The sequence below is a fragment of the Neofelis nebulosa genome, chromosome 8, assembly GCF_028018385.1.
Source record: "Neofelis nebulosa isolate mNeoNeb1 chromosome 8, mNeoNeb1.pri, whole genome shotgun sequence".
In the NCBI taxonomy this organism is placed as follows: Eukaryota; Metazoa; Chordata; class Mammalia; order Carnivora; family Felidae; genus Neofelis; species Neofelis nebulosa.
The window spans coordinates 95,999,025-96,016,975 of NC_080789.1; the positions used below are offsets into that span (position 1 = coordinate 95,999,025).

Genomic DNA, 17,951 nt, shown 5'->3' on the forward strand with positions numbered 1-17,951 from the left:
GAGGGACGAGGGAAATCCCAGTCCTCCTACTTCTCTGTCATCTTCTGAAGTCTGTATCATATTTTCTTTATCCATTCATTTATTGACAGACACTGAGATTGTTTCCATATCTTGACTACTGTGAATGATGCTTCGTGAACCTGGAATGCAGTTATCTTTTATTTATTTATTTATTTATTTATATTTATTTATTTATTATTTATTTATTTATTTATTTTATTTATTTATTTATTTATACTGATTTTATTTCCTTTAGAGATAGAGATATTCCCAGAAATGGGATTGCTAGATTATATGGTAGTTTGTTTTTAACGGAAATTGGGTTACTTAGATAGGAACATTGAACTGGTAAGGTTGTGTACATTTCAGAGCCAGCTGGGCCTGTTGGGACCAGCCATTTGGGGGCCAGTAATGCAATGTAAAGCAGGATGAACTGATACCAAAAGAGAAGCAGGTGTGGGGCACCTGGGTGGCTCAGGCAATTAAACATCCAACTCTTGATTTCAGCTCAGGTCATGATCTCACAGTTCGTGAGATTAAGCCCCACATTGAGCTCTGTGCTAACAGCATGGTGCCTGCTTGGAATTTTCTCTCCCTCACACATGTGCACACTCTCTCTTTCTCTCAAAATAAATACATAAATACGAATTTTAAAAAAGAGAGAAGCAGGTGAACATAGCTGATGATGAGAAAGTAAGAGATGATAGGCATTGTAGCCTCATAGAGAAAGAGGTAGAGTCGGTGCCAGTCTTGGCTCTGACAGCTTTCTGGTCACTTGTTTCAGTCCCGTCTTAGGTCTGTCTTCCTGTTCTAGAATTCCCTACAGTTCTTCTGAGTCTTTATAACCTACTTCCATCGACTTAGCTTTTCTTCCCCCAGACAACACTGTTAAGTGGCTAATTGTTTCTCCCCTTCCTAGTGTCTTGACTTAATGAAACCACATAACTTCTGTATAAGGAACATACACATATGTAGTAGGGACACTTAATTTAACTTATTAATCAGCTATGCCAAGAAAGAATAGGTATCTTGTTTTTTCCAGAGTTTTCACTTGTGTATTAGTTATCTATTACTATATAACAAAATACCTCAAAACATAGTAACTTGAAACAATAATAAACATCTCATAATTTCCATGGGTCAGGAATTTGGGAGCAACTCAGCTGAGCAGTTCTGGCTTCGGGTGTCAAACATGGTTGCAGTCCTAATATTGATGAGAACTGCAGTCACCTGACTAGGGCTGGAGGATCTGCTGCCATGGCAACTCACTCATGGTTGCTCCTTGGTGCTGGTTGGTGAGAGGCCTGTTTTCCATATGTGGGCCCCTTCATAAGATAGCTTGAATGTCCTGACATGGTAGCTGGCTTCCTCCAGAATGAACAGTCCAAGTAGTTAGCGAGCCAGGCAGAAACTATCCTTATTATGACCCGGCTTTAGAAGGTACATAGAATCCCTTCTGCCACATTCTTTTCATTGGAAATAGGCTACTAAGTCAGGTCCACATTCAAGGGGAGTAGTATTAGGTATCACCATTTGAAGGGAGTCCTATCATATTTTAAAACCATTGTTAGGTTACAGGGAAAAAAAAAACCCTAAGTGTCTAATTCAGTCTCAGATATAGTTCAATTTCATTGAACAATTCCTTTAAGTAGTATAAGTCTCCTTTGGATAGAATATGTTTCATGTTTCACAATGCCTTCCAAGGAGTTCTTGCATCTTCTCTGAAGATAACGTCCATTTGTATGGGGGGTGGGGAAGGGTAACGTACACATTCTTGTGGAATTGATGAGAGATGGAATCCCCTGGCTTCATTCTGGATCTAGAGTATGTACTGGCAGTTTTCTGGCATGATGTCCCTTGTTGGCCTGATCACCGGGGAATCTGCTGGCCTGTGATGCTGAAGCCTGGAGCTGGTGAATTCATGGCCCATTTTTGGCTTCAGGCAAAGTTCCCAGGGAGTACTGGCTACCTCCCCAAGCTTCTTCTTGGCCCATGCTATGGAATCACCTCATCTGTCCATGGTAGCCCCCTGGCTGTTAGTTCAGCATCCATGCTTCAAGGGAATAGGAACAGCTTGGGATAGTTGACTGCTCTATCTCTGTCTGACTACACTGTTGGAGACTTGCCATTGGCCCAAATAGCTATGGAAAGTGCAGAGTGTGGTATGAGGGACCTGGGCAGTGGTCCCCAAAGAGGAGCAATGGTAGAGATCCTCTCAACATGGAGGCAATTCACTGTGGTATGCAGAATAAGGGCTCCCTAATGATGTCCATGTCCCAACCCCTGGAACCTGTGAATATGTTACCTTACAAAGCAAAAGGGACTTTGTAGATACAATTAGGTTAAGGACCTTGAAAGGGGAGATTATCTGAGTGGGCCCAATCTAATGACATTGGTCCTTAAAAGAACCTTTTCAGTCTGAGGTCAGAATCAAAGGGAGATGTGACTGTGGAATAATGGTTAGAGAGGTACAAAGTTGTTGGTTTTAAAGATGGAGTGAGAGGGCTACGAGCCAAGGAATGTGGGGGGCTGGAAAAGGTAAGGAAATAGATTCTGTCTCTGTAGCCTCCAGAAAGGAATGCAGCCCTGCCATCACCATGATTTTAGTCCAGTAAGACCCATGTCAGATTTCTAAGCTATAAAACTTTAATATTTGTGTTGTTTTAAGCCACTAAGTTTGTGATAATTTGTTATAGCCACAGTAGAAAATGAGTACACTCATATCCAACTTCGTCCTAGAAAGAGGTCAAGTCCAGTTTTCTGACTGCTTTATTCTCCTTTATCTCACTTTCTTTCTCACTAAACCTGACCTGGAAAGGGACAGACTCCATGTGGCATGTCCTTGTTCTAGCATAGAACAGTATTTACTACTTTTTTATTCAGATGACAAAGTTTAAGTACAATAAACACCCATACACTCTTCCCCTAGATTCACCAATTGTATTGTTTTGCCATATTTTCTCACATTTTCTGTATATATACATACATATATTTTCTTGTTGTTGAACTATTTGAAGGTAACTTGCATTCGTCTTGACACTTTATCCTGAATACTTAAGCATTTCCTAAGAATAAAAAAATTCTCCTATAAACCATTTCCTACACCTAATATAAATAACAATTCTGTGATGTCATCTAATATCCATTTCACAATGGAAATTTCACCAATTGTCCCCAAAATATTTTTAATTAATTAATTAATTTTTATTAGAGGAAGAGAATGGGAATGGAGAAGAAGGGCAGAGGTAGAAAGAGAGAAAGAAACTCAAGCAGTCTCCACACTAAGCAATCATGACCTGAGCTGATATCAAAAGTCAGATGCTCAAGCTGACTGAGCCACCCAGATGCCTCCCAAAAATATTTTATAGCTACTTATTTCCATTCTCTCTCCCTCCCCAGTCAGCACGTCAGCAAATCATATCCTTTGCAACTGTGGTCTTTAGTCTCTTTTAATCTGTAACAGCACACCCTTCAAGCAGCACACCTGTTTTTTTTTTGTTTTTGTTTTTTTTTATTTCTTTTGAGAGAGAGCATGTGTGCACAAACAGGGAAGGGGCAGAGAGAAAGAAAGACAAAATCCCAAGCAGACTCTGTGCTGAGCCCGATATGGGGATGGAACTCATGAACTATGAGATCATGACCTGAACCAAGATCAAAAGTTAGATGCTTAACCGACTGTGCCACCCAGGTGCCCCTGTTTTATTTTCATTTCATGACATTGACTTTTGATAAGTCTAGATAAGCTCCCTTGTAGAATAGTCTGTATTCTCGATTTGGCTGATTATTTCCTCATAACATCTTATGACTTGTTCTCCAACGCCTGCCCTTAAAAAAAAACTAGACGCTATGAATAGAAGTTTGTTTAGATTCAGGTTGAACATTTTATGAAAGAGTACTTCATTAGTAATATTGGGTAGTTCACATTGCTTCATGTTGGCACATAATTGCAAGTTGTTTGGTGGCATAGTCAAGATGGTGACCAACCCCCCCCCCCCCCCCCCGCTTCCAGAATACATTTGCCTTTGCAGTTTGCAAATCATCTACAAACAATCTGTCCTCATTTAATAGTTTGAATACCCATTTTGGTCCTTTACTGAATAGGTTATTTCATTGAGGGCTGCTCCTAACTATTATACTTTGCACTCATTAGCTGGCATTCTTTTGTAAAAAGAGCTCTGTTTTAAGAAAACTATTTTAAAAAAATTTTTTAATGTTTATTTTTGCTAGGGAGAGAGAGACAGAGCGAAAGCAGGGGAGGGGCAGAGAGAGAGACACACACACAGAATTGGAAGCAGGCTCCAGGCTCTGAGCTGTCAGCACAGAGCCTGACACAGGGCTCAAACTCACAAACCGCGAGATCATGACCTGAGCTGAAGTTGGATGCTTAACTGACGGAGCTACCCAGGTGCCCCTTAAGAAAACTATTTTAATAAATCTCTCAGACAGTTGGACAGTAGTTTGCTTTCGATTTGGTTTAAAGCAATCAGAAAGTTCATGATTTTTTTTTAAGTTTATTTTTATTTATTTTGAAAGAGAGAGAGCATGCAAGCAGGGGAGAGGCAGAGAAAGGGAGAGAATCCCAAGCAGGCCCTGTGCCATCAGCACAGAGCCCAATGCAGGGCTTGATCCCACAAACCATGAGATCATAACCTGAGCCAAAATCAATTGTTTGATGCTTAACTGACTGAGCCAGGTGCCCTGGTCTCAAATAATTTAAAGCAATCTTTTTAATTTCTCCTGTCAGAGGCCCTTAGTAGTGAATCACATTGCAATCAATTGACAAGTAATTTTAGTCTAGTCCATTATTCATGATGCAGAATAGTATAGTATAGTGTGCCTGCTCTGGAGTCAGATTAAATAGTTCCAAATCCTTATTCCCACGCTAAGTAGCTGTGTAGTTTGGGGCACATTACTTATCCTCTTTAAGCCTCAGTCACTTCTATAAAACAAGAAAGTCTGTAAGAGTACCTGTCTCATGGTTTGGGAGGAGGATTAAATGACATGTACTAAATAACTGGGACATGTTAAACATTAGCTGTTTTTCTTGCTGTTCTCATTATTGTTATTGACTAAGAAAAGATAGATGATATCTAAGTCACCGTCCTGCTGGCTTTCTAAGAATTTCTTCAAACACCTATCGGCTTTCCTGATAAATGAATTTTCTGAAAGCTTACAAGCATTAGAATTAGCCAAGTTGAAATTCTCCGTCTTATTTAGAAAAACGAATTAACCTGGCTCTTCTCCTAAAATAAAAGAAGTAAATACATCTTAAGCTGTGAATGTTGAGCCAGGAAGGAATTTTGATTTCTTGAAATTATACTCCAGCTTCCTTGTGCAGCCTCTTTTTTTTTTTTTTTTTTTTTTTAACAGAGTTTGCATTCCTGCACATTAGAAGTATTTCTGCCAGGGTGCCTTGGTGGCTCAGTCGGTTAAGCATCTGGCTTCGGCTTGGGTCATGGTCTCACGGTTTGTGGGTTTGAGCCCTGCATCGGGCTCTGCACTGACAGCTTGGAACCTGGAACCTGGTTTGGATTCTGTTTCTCCCTCTCTCTCTGCCCCTCCCCGCTCACACTCTGTCTCTCTTTCAAAAATAAACATTAAGAAAATTTTTGAAAGTATTTCTGTCCCCCAATATAAATATCTAGAATTGCCATGGTAAGGACTCTGAGTTAGAAACAATCAGTTATATGCCAGCCTAATGACATAAACGTAGAGCTTGCTTAAATTCCTGGTGGAGGTAGCCCAAATTCTATCCAAAGGATTGACTTTAATCAAATTTATTTTTATTTAATATCATTCAGCAACTCACATTCAAAAATATTTGTGCTTTCTCCTATAACATTGTAAAACATTCACAAATTGTTCCTTGTGTCAACAATCAGGTGTGGTTGTAAAGTTAAGGCTGTTAGGACTTAAGATGAATGGCTTTGTAAAAATCAGAAGTCCCAACCTGAGAAAAATATAGATTCCTGTGTCCTTCCCCCAACTCTGTGATGGCACTCCACAGTCACCCTGTGAAGCTGGCATTTTCATTCAGTTGCACCTAAATAGATTTTTAGGGAAAAAAGCAGAGGAGTATGGAGGGAGTTAGCATCACAGTGTCCATACTAATTTCTAGAATCCTTTTAGGATTTAGGGTCAGCAACAATTTAATAAGGAAAGGGCCCATTAGGTAAATTTGGCTCTGAAAATGCTAATTGAAAGTCCTCCTCAGCAATTCAGTCCTTTTTCCTCTTCCTTTCTTTAGTCAGCAGGGTCCCATGGTGACCGGTTCTGAAAGAAATCATCCCCTTCAGCTGTTACCTAGCACCATGGCAACAGGGACGTCAGCAAAGCAGGATAGACCCTGCACAAAAACAGTTTCTACTAGGCTTCCTCCCTGCTTCTCTAATTCAACCCTGCCTGAGGCCTAGGAATGGGGGGCTAAGGACATCTTGATATACACACTTAAGAAATCCTGTGTGTTTCTGTGTTTTATTTTGTCTTGTTCATGAGCATAGATATATGGGTGTATAGTAAACTATGTTATGAGAATTTCCCCTCCCCCTAAAACATGGAGCATATCTAAAGGGTGGGGATGGGTGATGGGATGGCAACAGGGAGGTAGGTACGCATGGGATGGTCTTTGTAATGATATGTAAAAATTGTATTTATAAAGTAGCAATAAATTGATAGTAGGAAACATCAGGACCCTAAATATGTGGTCTGACTTATATTTAGACACAAGACCTCAGGGAAATATTTTTAAAATATTTTTATTTACCTGAGAATGAAGTAGACAAATGGCTTTAATGAACGCCAAAGGGGGTGCAATGCTGTCCTTGGTGCTGAACACTCAGTTGTCTCAGTTATGCTAAGTGGGTTCCAGACGGAGGTTAGGGAACACCTTGTCACATTAGGGTATTGATAATAAGAAAGAAAGGGGCTGGGAAGAAAGCATCATTTCCCTCACTACCAAGCAACTCTGAATGTCCATAATAAAACGTTCAGATGAGAAATAAAACAAAAAAAGAAAGTGGAGAAGGCTGGAGGTTTGGTTGAGTCTTTTCCTTTTCATATGGAGATTTTTGGTCAGAGCCAATCAGGTCGGAGATTTCTGCTGCTTTGCTCCTGAAAGGAAAAGTGGGGGAAGGGAGATAGAAGATGGCCACATTCCCCCCTTGAACCACATGATCCATTTCCCATGTGACACATTCCAGAGCCTTGGAAAGGATAAGGGAGGGGCACCAAGAGAGTGGGGCTGGGGGCGGGAAGATGGTTTAACCGTCAACCCAGTACAGCGTCATCTTGTCTTCATACCAGGAAGCAGGCTACGAGCCAAGGGGAAGGCAGAGGACAGAAATGAATGTGTTCCCAAGCTTTCCTGGTGGTTTATGGAATTCTCCAAACTCCTATGCAAGGGTTATGCCTGACGGAGAAGACCAAAGGAGACCATCCCTGAAATCAAGTCCAGATGAAGGTATGCGCTAGGGATCCTGTGGTATCGCGGCTGAAATTTGGCTTAGAGAACATAATACCTTTTTTTTTCCAGGCAATTTAGAGATTTTTGTCATGGCTTAGATGTTGGTTAGGGGCTTTAGATTTGTTGCAGGTTTAGAAAAGATGCCTAGATAGTTCTGTAAAAGGAACAATTTACCAGAGTAAGTGCCTGTTGAAGAAAAATTGATGGAAATTTTGTACAATGATAATTAGTAAAACAAAGTACTAATTGATGAAAACGATTTTTTCTTTGAGTCCTGGAAAGAAGAAAAAAATAATATTACTGAAATCAACTAGATTTCATTGTCATGGCAATAAAATCTTGTTTCCTCCCTTGCTTATTCTGTGCCCATGTTCCCAGAGGTTATTGGCAGTGGCTTAGGGAGCCTGAGCGGGCAGGCGTGCTGTTTCTTTGTGCTGTGCAATTGTCTTCCTTCTGATGTTCCTGATACAAGGAGAGCTTATGATTATTTCCAGCTCTGGTTTTAGATAGTAGAGTGCTACTGACTTCCAAATCTTACAGAATAGCCATCAATAAGGCTCCCAGGAAGTTCTTAAAGGAATCTTCTAAAGTTACAGGCTAAAATAATCTGCTATGTACTTAAATCTTGGTATCTTTGACCATTTCTACCTAGCACAAAGAGGGAAGTTAGCAAATTTAAATTTTATTTCATCTTTTAAAAAATACTTACAAAGTTATTGCTATGTGCAAGACATCATTCTAAGCACAAATAATCAGTCATTTAATCTTTATAATAACCCTCTGAGGGAGGTATTATTAGTACCCACATTTTGGTAATGAAGAAACTAAGGCACAGAGAAATCAGGGAATATTCCCAAGATCATACAGCTAGCAAACCCTAGAAATAGGGTTTGGAACCAAGGAAATTGACCCCAGAGTCCATGATTTTTAACTACTAAACTATGCTTCTTTCCTGCTTGTGTTATTTCAAATGATGTCAACAGTTGATTTGGCTACAAATTTTGTTCAGCTGATGCTACTAGAAGATCAAATTAGCTTGCCTGGCTAAAATAGATCCCCGGTGGAATCTATATTTAATCTTGAATTATCCCAATAGTCATATTCTATACTCCCAAATAACCAGTAAGTAATTGCCTGTTCTTCTCTTCCCTTTTTGCTGTATAGATATTTGGTAGTAAAGTACTGTGTTACTATGGTGACCAAATGATGTCTAAAGGCAAAAAAAATCTAGAATTACCTCATGGTTGATTTTTTTTTTTTTAATCGAACTGAACATATTTTCATCCTCTGAACCTAGTAATAAGACCAGTCTAAACATGTTATCTTTAAAAGGACTTAACTTGGTTTTCAAAATAAAACAAAGAGATTAAAAACTTTAGAAATTATGACCACAAACTACGGTATCAAACAGACTAGATTTATTGCTTTAAAATAATATTATCATACTGCAAGGTAATAACAGATCACTCTCTTTACAAATTATTTTAGGTTTTTAAGGGAAAAATAAGTTTTTCCCTTAACTCTTAGAAATTTCTGAAATATAAAGATTTCCTCTTTTTGTCTGTGTAGTTTCCCTTTTGGCTCTTGACAGTAAATGATGACTGATCTCATACTTCTGTGCTATGGAAAAACTACGAGCAATTACTAGGTCAAAGATACAAAGAGGAAGAGAAGGGATAGAAATCTAAAATTTGTAAAATTCTTCACTAAATGAGGTATTCCCCTTCAGGGTTTCATCGAAGAATACTTTGAAGAGTGATTGTGTCTCCTACGATACTGAACTTTAGTCCTTTATATTAAGCCTTGGATCCCTGCTAAAATCTATGTTTCCCTGGGACAAGTACCACTTTTACACTATTATAGTCATCTAAAATGAGCTCCTTGAGTGAAGGGACCGTATCTTCCATCACTGGGTTTCTGGCACTTAGCACCAGGCCTGGTTTATGGTAAGCTCACACTATATATTTGCGAAAGCTCTAGAAGCTTTCTGCTGGAGCCAGTTTAGGGGCCCACGTCTATTTTATGCTGCATGTGCTTGTAGAGAGGACAGTGAAGAGGTGAATGTGTAGTGGGAGAGAACTTAGCAACTACATATAGTCAAAACTATGCCTGAAATTTATATACGCTAGTCAGGCTGACCCTGAAGCAGTAGCACACTAGAGTTCAAGAAGTATTCATAAATTCCTACCTGGGGATATCCAATCCCCCTGACATTTTATTTATCTTTAGAATGAGGTTCTCCTGATATTTTTATTTGTGTCTAGATATAGAGGCACCCTAATGGTCTCATTTTACTCTGATGCTTTGCCTGGCATCATCTCCCAACACTGAAATAGTTTATCTTGGGTTGAGGCTGAATGTGATGAGAAGGTCAGTTCCTGCCCCAGGCAGGCCTCTCCTAATCAGCTGTGGCTCCCTGTCCCCAGAACACTTAGCCAAGAGCTCACACGACTATAGGACCTCCCCCAGAGAACCCTGGGATCTTTAGTGTCAGAGTAGATTGGAGCCACAGTACTTTTTCCAAACCATGGCAGTTAGGACTTGAGTACAAAAGATTGTCTCAGGTTATCTTGAAAGTTTGCTTAGGATTTGAATTCAAGTTAGCAGGGTAACTAGGGTTTAAACAGTCATCCCTCTTGGAGTACCTGCCTGGCTCAGTTGGTAGAGAATGGAACTCTTGATCTCAGGGTCATGAGTTTGCGCCTCATGTAGGGAGTGGAGATTACATTAAAAAATAAAAATAAAATAAATAAAATAGTCACCCCTCTTTATAATATTCAGAGACATATCCTATTGTTCCCATCTAATTCAGTCATTAAGGAGAGGAAGAAAAGGGTTTGTGGATAAACTTCTCCTCCTTACCGCCTTACCTCCGGTGTTACCTGCTGAGTGAGTTGTGCAGAAGAAAAGCTGTGCTGGAAGCACTGCACAGCCAGGCAAGTGCAGCATGCCCACCACACTCATGCAGGGCTTCTCAGGTAGGTAGGGCTGGTGTGCTCGAGAGGCTTAGGTTTGGAAACCTAGCTGGGCTTCCTACTCATCCCTCTCAAGTCTACCAGCTCTACTCTCCCAGCTGAACAGGAGAAGGTGGAACAGAGAGACAAAGCAGAGAGGCTTCCCCTTAGGGAGAGGCCTTGCCAACCTGGAGGCTAGGAATGGAAGAGGAAATAGGAGGCGGGACACTGAGCCTGGGTGAAGGATATGAGAAAGTGAGACCGGGGCCCTGCCTTTCAGTCACAGTAACTTGCCCACTGCTCGTAAACCCTGCCAAATGAGTCAGGCCCTGCCAGCCAAATTACTGAATCCTTTCCTAGCATATGTGTATATAGGGAAGGGGAAGGAATAGAAGGACGAACCAGAATGTGGATGCAGCGTCTCCTTTATGAACCAAGGCCAAAAATGACACGAGATGGGAGGTCGTCTCTCTAAGAGGACAGTTTAAAAAGCAAAAGAGGCGTTAGCATGATGAATATATTTTCCTGTTTATGGAGTCATTTTTCCCTGGCTAAACTTTTAAAGCGGTCATCTCATGGAACCTCTCATTCAGCATACTTTCCTAGGCACTGGATGTCTGTCATGTGTAATCCTGATACAGACTCTGTGACATAGGTTATTAGCCCCAATTTCTGATCAGGAAATTGAAGCTCATAGAGATGGACTAACCTGCCCAAAGTCCCACGCAGCAGATAGAGCCAGGATCTGAATTCTGTCCTCTTTCCGCCATATCACAAGTAAAGTTCTTTCCTCTGCATTCTTTAAAAATATAGTATATGTTTTTGGATATTAGGTTAATATAAATACAGTTCTAGGAAATTTGGAAAATATGAAAACTATAGAACTGTAATGAAAATAAAAATCAGTCATGATCTTGCCACCTGGAAACAACCCTTGTTACAATTTTGTTATATTTCTTCTCAGTCTTTCTCAATACATACAATGATAACAGAAGTCAGTGTTTGTTGAACACTTGCTTTGTTCCAAACATTGTTCTTAGCTCCTTTCCTGCATCATTTATTTTATTCTCACAACAAATCAATAAGGTGGGTACCATTATTATCCTAATTTTATTGGTAAAAAGCACTCAGTAAGGACAAAAATGTTAAGTAACTTGGTAGAGGCTACATAGGTATTGAGTGATCTGAAACCCAGGCAGGTTGCTTTATAGCAGGGTTTCTCAACCTCAGCACTATTGGTTTTTGGGGCCAGCTAACTCTGTGTTTGTGGAGGGCTTTCCTACATTATTTTAGAATGTTTAGCAGCATACCTGGCCTCTACCTACCAGATGTCAGTAACACCCTCCTCCCCCAATTGTGACATCAAGAATGTCTTCAGACATTGCTAACTGTCCCCTGGGAGGCAGAATTAACTGTGAACCACAGCTCTAAGAGCCCACGCTCCCAATCACCACATTATACAGCCTCTTCATATTTGAAATGTGTGAAGAGTCATTTTCTTCCACATCTAAGGAATGTAACACAACTTCCAAGTTTGGGTGTAGCCTATGAAACCTTTTAGAATGTCAGTGGCTTTATAGATCATGGGTAGGAGATTAGTTACTTCCAGAAAAAATGCTCATTGGTAGACTTTTATAACAGGTTTATCATATCCCCACCATTGCCCAGTTGGGAGAATAACTATGTTTTTCTTCCGTATAGTCTTTTCTCTGGTTCTCTGTGACAGGCACCCTTAGCCTTCAAGAATTCAGATTTCAGGGGCACTTCGTTGGCTCAGTTGGTTAAGTGTCCGACTTCTGTTCAGGTCATGATCTTGCAGTTCGTGAGTTCGAGCCCCGCATCTGTGCTGACAGCATAGAGCCTGCTTGGGATCCTCTGTCTCCCTTTCTCTCTGCCCCTCCCTGCACATGCTCCCTGTCTCTTTTTCTCTCAAAAGTAAGTAAAACATTTAAGGAAAAAAAGAATAAAAGAATTCAGATTTCAGGTGTACATTTACAGTATATAGCATGCTCTTATCAACTATGGTGTCAAAATATATGCCAAGCAAAGGATATCTGTTGCAAATAATTGCTTGCTAATGTATCAAATACCAAGATTTGCCAGTGATTAATTTTTTAAATTAATTAGAATAAATTTAAGGATATCTACACAATTATTTTCTTTTCCACATGATTTCTTAGTTGAAGACTCAGTTTTGGAGTTATAGGTCAGGCTCGTAGAGTTGCACATAATTCTGGATACATCTGTAGGGGTGTGTCACATGTAAAAACACATTTGTCACATCTGTCTCTGAGGACGAAAAGCTAAAAATGATTGGTGTAGGTGACTTGGGTCAACCATGGCTGATGTACAGAGAGGATTAAAGTATGAACCAATGAGAAATGATTAGCATCGTTTTAACTTATAAAATGTCTAAAAATATATGGTACTAAAATATATATTAACCATGTGAAAAAAAGCAAATACATGTCAAACATATTTTCAGTGACAGCTGGCTACATATAGTTGCATAATTTGTCCATGAAGAATGCACATTAATGCAAATTCAAATCTAAGTTCTGCTCCATGAACTTATAGGTTTGCTTTCTTGGAAAAACCCTGATTGAGGACAAAATTTACCCAGAGTATTGATGTTAATTTGATGTGAGACAGAATATAAATGCCTCTGAAAAACAGAGTTCTTAGTAACTCTGTTCAGTGTTTGCACTCAGTTCTTAAGGAAAACCATCTTCTTTTCAAATGACTGTAAATCGCATCTACTGTATCGTTCTGTGCTTTGAGTGTAATGCGTCTGGTCTTTGCCTCCTCCTTCTTTCCTGAGTTTCACTAGAGATTTTGATACTGAAATCCAAGCTTGGAAATGAAACTGAACGCTTACCTCCAGAACAACTGCTCGCCTCTACTTTAACTCAGTGAGCACCCAGCAGCTATTCAAAAACCATTTGCTGCAGTGAATTACATTGAATTTGGGGAGGTGCAAATCCCTTGGCCAAATTGTTTCCTTCAGAATTTGAAAGACTCCATACTGGGAAGAGAGGTGTGGGAAATTGGTAGAGGATGCTAGTAAGTTCTTCTCCCCTCTGAGAAGCTTGGTTTAGATAGAATGGAAGGCAAACACATGTGGCAGGTCCTCCCTGACCCATCACTTCTTGCAGGGAATCTTCAAGAGGTTGCTGGCTCTTCCAGGATAATTATTGGAGCACCTGGGGGTGGCAGGGGCAGGGTGCTTAGCTGGCCCATAGGGGAAATTCATCTCTTCTTTGGAGACCCATACTGTTCTTGGTTATCAGAAGCTCACAGAAGCCTCAGCAGCCCTAACCAACTTCCCTCTCCTCCCATCAAAATGCCCTCTTGGGATGAGCTCTCTGCCGGGTGAAAGTAGTGGGTTATATATTAAATGAATGTGTGTTGTTCCTTGAAACATCTATCAGTTTTAGTTCATTACACTAAAAGGAACTTAGAAATCATCTAGGCCAACTCATTGATATTGCAGACATGGAAATGGAGAGTCAGAGAGATTGATTTACTTAAGGTCCTTACAGGGATCTAAAAATAAGACCTGTTTCTCATGACTTTCTGTTCAGTGCTTGTGATCAGAATCAGAGCCCTGGTTTTAGTCCCTGGTCCAATCTTTAAGGTAAAATACACTCTTTAAGCTTTTCAAGGTTTCTACTAATCTAGATGCTGGTGGGGTAGTGGAAAGTGATAGTGTTCACACCCAGTTATCTAAGAAATGCCATATTGAATTAGTTCCTATTACTGCTTAACAAATTAACACAAATTTAGTAGCTTAAGATAATAGCTATTTATTATGTCACAGTTCTGCAGGTCAGAGGTCTGGGTGGGTTGGCTGGTTTCTTTGCTTAGAGTCTCACAAGGCTGAAATCAAGGTGTGGGCAGGACTGTGTTTCTTTTTAGAGGATGATTCCCCTTCCAAGCTCTTCTCAGTGATTGGCAGAATCCAGTTCTTGTGGTTGTAGGACTAAGGTCACATTTTCTTCATGGCTATCAGTTGGGGACCATCCATCACTCCTAGTGGCCTCTCTGGTTGTTGCACGTGAGCCTCTGTATCTCAGAGCCAGCAACAGCATATCTGCTTCCTTGTCATGCTTGGAATCATTCTCTAACTTCTTTTGCCTCATCTGTCTGTCTTTTTTTTTTTTTTTTTTAATGTTTTATTTATTTTTGAGACAGAGAGAGACAGAGCATAAGCAGGGGAGGGGCGGAGAGAGAGCGAGACACAGAATCCGAAACAGGCTTCAGGCTCTGAGCTGTCAGCACAGAGCCCGACGCTGGGCTCGAACTCACAAACCGCGAGATCATGGCCTGAGCTGAAGTCAGACGCTTAACCGACTGAGCCACCCAGGTGCCCCTCATCTGTCTGTTTCTAACCAGAGAGGATTCTCTGTTTTTAAGGGCTCATTCATTTATGAGTCTCTTTTTCTGTGTGGCATGGACATCTTTGGTGGGGGGGGGGGGGCATTTTGCCTCCTACATATATTATTTCCTTTAAATAACGGCAGGGCTCCATCCTACCAGGCTAAGTGGAAAAGTCAGTGACAAACTTTACTGGGACTGGGAGTGGGAGTCTCTTTCTCTTCCTACGTCATGGGGTTCTTACAGCAAAATGTATCGGATGGTCGCTCTAGCCTTGGATCCCTTCTGATTATAGCAGAAATGTAATTATGATCTGGGCCACCACGTGTCCTTGGAAACTGGTAGATCTGTGTTGGTACCACCCCTGGGGCAGTGGACTTTATTCCCAGCTAGGAACTCTATGCCTTGAGTCCACCCTGCTAGCTGCACTCCTCTATTACCACTTGTCAGTGGGGAGCAGTAGGGAAGTGAGTGCAGTGGGGAAGTGAGGCAAGGGTTCCAGGCCAACATTGTTTTTTGTTTTTTAACAACTTTATTCATATACCAAAACATTCCCTCATATTAAGTGTATAAGACAGTGATTTTTGTTATATTTACAGCATTGCACAACCATCACCATAATCAAATTTCAGAACCTTTTCATCATTCCCAAAAGATCTTTTGTGGCCATCTAGGCCTGCCTTTCACATGACTCCAGGGGCCACAGCCACATCCTGGTTCAGCCATCCTTGTTTTTCTCTCCTACCCTCTATAGAAGTCCCCTCAGAGAACTCAGCCTCCAGAAAACAAAAGCCAAGGAAACAGTGTTGTCTCAAGTCCGGTAATACAACTCTCCTGCAAAATAAGGCAGAACTTAGGGTCTGGGGTCATTCTCAGAAGGGGACAGAAAAAAAAAAAAAATCTCAGCAAAGAGCACAGCACAGATCAATTCTTGAGTGACTTATTATCTTGCCTCCGTACAATGCGGTGGAGTCTTCCAGTTGCAATTATCAATGGGCAACACTGACTCTGTGGAACAGTGACCTGCATGTGAGTGAATCAGGCCTCCTCTTTTCCCCCTCCTCTAGGCAGAAATGAAGGCATTCTTTGCTCCCTGCTTAAATGACCGGGTGGGGACATATTGTGGAGTGGGATAGGCGAATAGGGGAACCAATCTGGTACAGAGTCAAAGGAAGTTCCCGGAGGCACTTAGGCCCTCTAGGCCCCGCTTACCCCTTTTTCTCTCTTTCTTGTCCCCCACCCCCTGTGAGATAGGTTCTTTTGACTGCAGAGAAGTCTGAGTTGCTTCAAGGAAAACAGCCTATCACAAGTACTAAGTCCAGGTCTTAAGGAGCCTGAAACATTGTTCAAGATCTGGAAGGTAGCTGGGGATCCAGGGCAGCTTAGGGACTGGGTTTTCTTGTCTTGTCATCTGTCTGCAGCAGGAGTCCTAGGGAGTCTACTAGCAATGGCTTGCTCTTCTCTGTCATGGCTGCTACTGCTTCCTTTGGTTCCCCAACCACCCAGCCCTAAAGAAGGTCCTCCTACCATGCTCTGCTCTTTTCTTTCACAGAACTCACTACAACTTACTGGTTTTATTTGTACTTATTTATTCCTCTTCTCTCCATCCCTCCACAGCATAGTCATAATTAGACTGTGAACTTCCTGAAGGTAGGGACATGGTTTTATTGATCATTGTATACATAGTTCTTAGCACAGTACATTCTGGCACATAGTATGATCTTAAAATGGATTTATGGAATGATGAATGACTTAATGAAAATGGGCAAAGAATCTCAATAGACATTTCTCCAAACTTAATCTATTTATCTGACAACTGGATGTCTCTACTTGGGTATCTGCTAAGAATGTAACTCACCCAAAATAGAGTTACTGATTTCCAGCTCCCCAAACTTTTTCTTCCTCCCCCCCCTCCCCCCATCGCAGACCCTCAAACCTGGGAGTCATCCCTGTTCCCCTAACCCCATCACACACCAGCAGATATTCTTGGCTCTGTCTCCAAAATATTTTCAGTAGCCATCTACTTTTCTCCACCTACATTGCTACTAGGTCTAAGCCATCATTATTACTTAGCTTATTGTAATAGTTTCTTAACTGGTGCCCCCACTTCTCTCAGCCACCTACACAGCAATTAAAGTTGTATTTTTAAAACATAAATCAGGTCATACTCCTATCACTCTTTTGCTTAAAGCCTGCAGTGAGTCTCACTGCAATAAGAATAATATCTGTGCCCTACAATGCCATATGTGATTTAATCCACTGCCTACCTTTCTGATTATATCAGGTACCATTTTATTCCACATTCATATGCTCCAGCTACATAACAGGCTTATTACTGCCCCAGGGTCTTTGCACACATTGCTTCTGCCTAGAATGTTATTCTGACTTTCCTGTGGCTGGCTTGCCATCACTGGAGTTTCAGCTGTAGTATCACTTCTTCAGAGAACTGTTCTCTGGCCACTCCATCTAAAATAAGACCCTAGGGGCGCCTGGGTGGCGCAGTCGGTTAAGCGTCCGACTTCAGCCAGGTCACGATCTCGCGGTCCGTGAGTTTGAGCCCCGCGTCGGGCTCTGGGCTGATGGCTCGGAGCCTGGAGCCTGTTTCCGATTCTGTGTCTCCCTCTCTCTCTGCCGCTCCCCCGTTCATGCTCTGTCTCTCTCCCAAAAATAAATAAAAAACGTTGAAAAAAAAAATTTTTTTTTTAAAATAAGACCCTATGTTATGATGATTTTAGAGGCAAGTAATAGAAAACTCAAAGGGGATTAAAGCCATACAGAAACATTGCTTATTTGAGAAGCCTAGTGGTGGCTGTTCTAACATTACCTCAGTGTCAGGACACTGGGTAATATCTTTTTGAGTCTCAGGACTTGCCCTGCCCTTATTACTGGGTGATAAGATACCACCCAGTGCCCTGACCTCTTCACATGACAGTTTACAAAGGTTAAGAAGTAAGGGGCAGCCAGGCCCACAAGATAGAACACTTTCCACGTGCTTCTTTCCTCTTACCAAGAGAGAAACATTTTCTCAAGAGCTTCCCAATATCCACCTAGAGATTTCCTCTTGTCTCAGTGCCAGAAGCAATGATGATGTGACCATCCCTAGCTGCAAGGGATGGCAGAAAGTTGTTATCTTGCCTTTTCATCCTCTTGAGAGAGGA

The 17,951-nt window shown here is 41.1% G+C and overlaps 1 protein-coding gene across 3 annotated transcripts in view; it reads left to right on the top strand.

Moving 5' to 3' along the window:
* Positions 1-17,951, top strand: part of GPR19 (G protein-coupled receptor 19) — a 41,085-nt gene that overhangs the window by 11,492 nt on the left and 11,642 nt on the right. The window contains exons 3-4 of one of the 3 annotated variants that reach the window (XM_058743637.1): positions 7,303-7,459; positions 12,221-12,351. The gene's annotated coding sequence lies outside the window, so the exon portion shown is untranslated. Of the gene's footprint in view, positions 1-7,302; positions 7,460-12,220; positions 12,352-15,023; positions 15,823-17,951 lie in introns of those variants that run through there. The other 2 variants (XM_058743636.1, XM_058743638.1) reach the window with 2 other exon arrangements.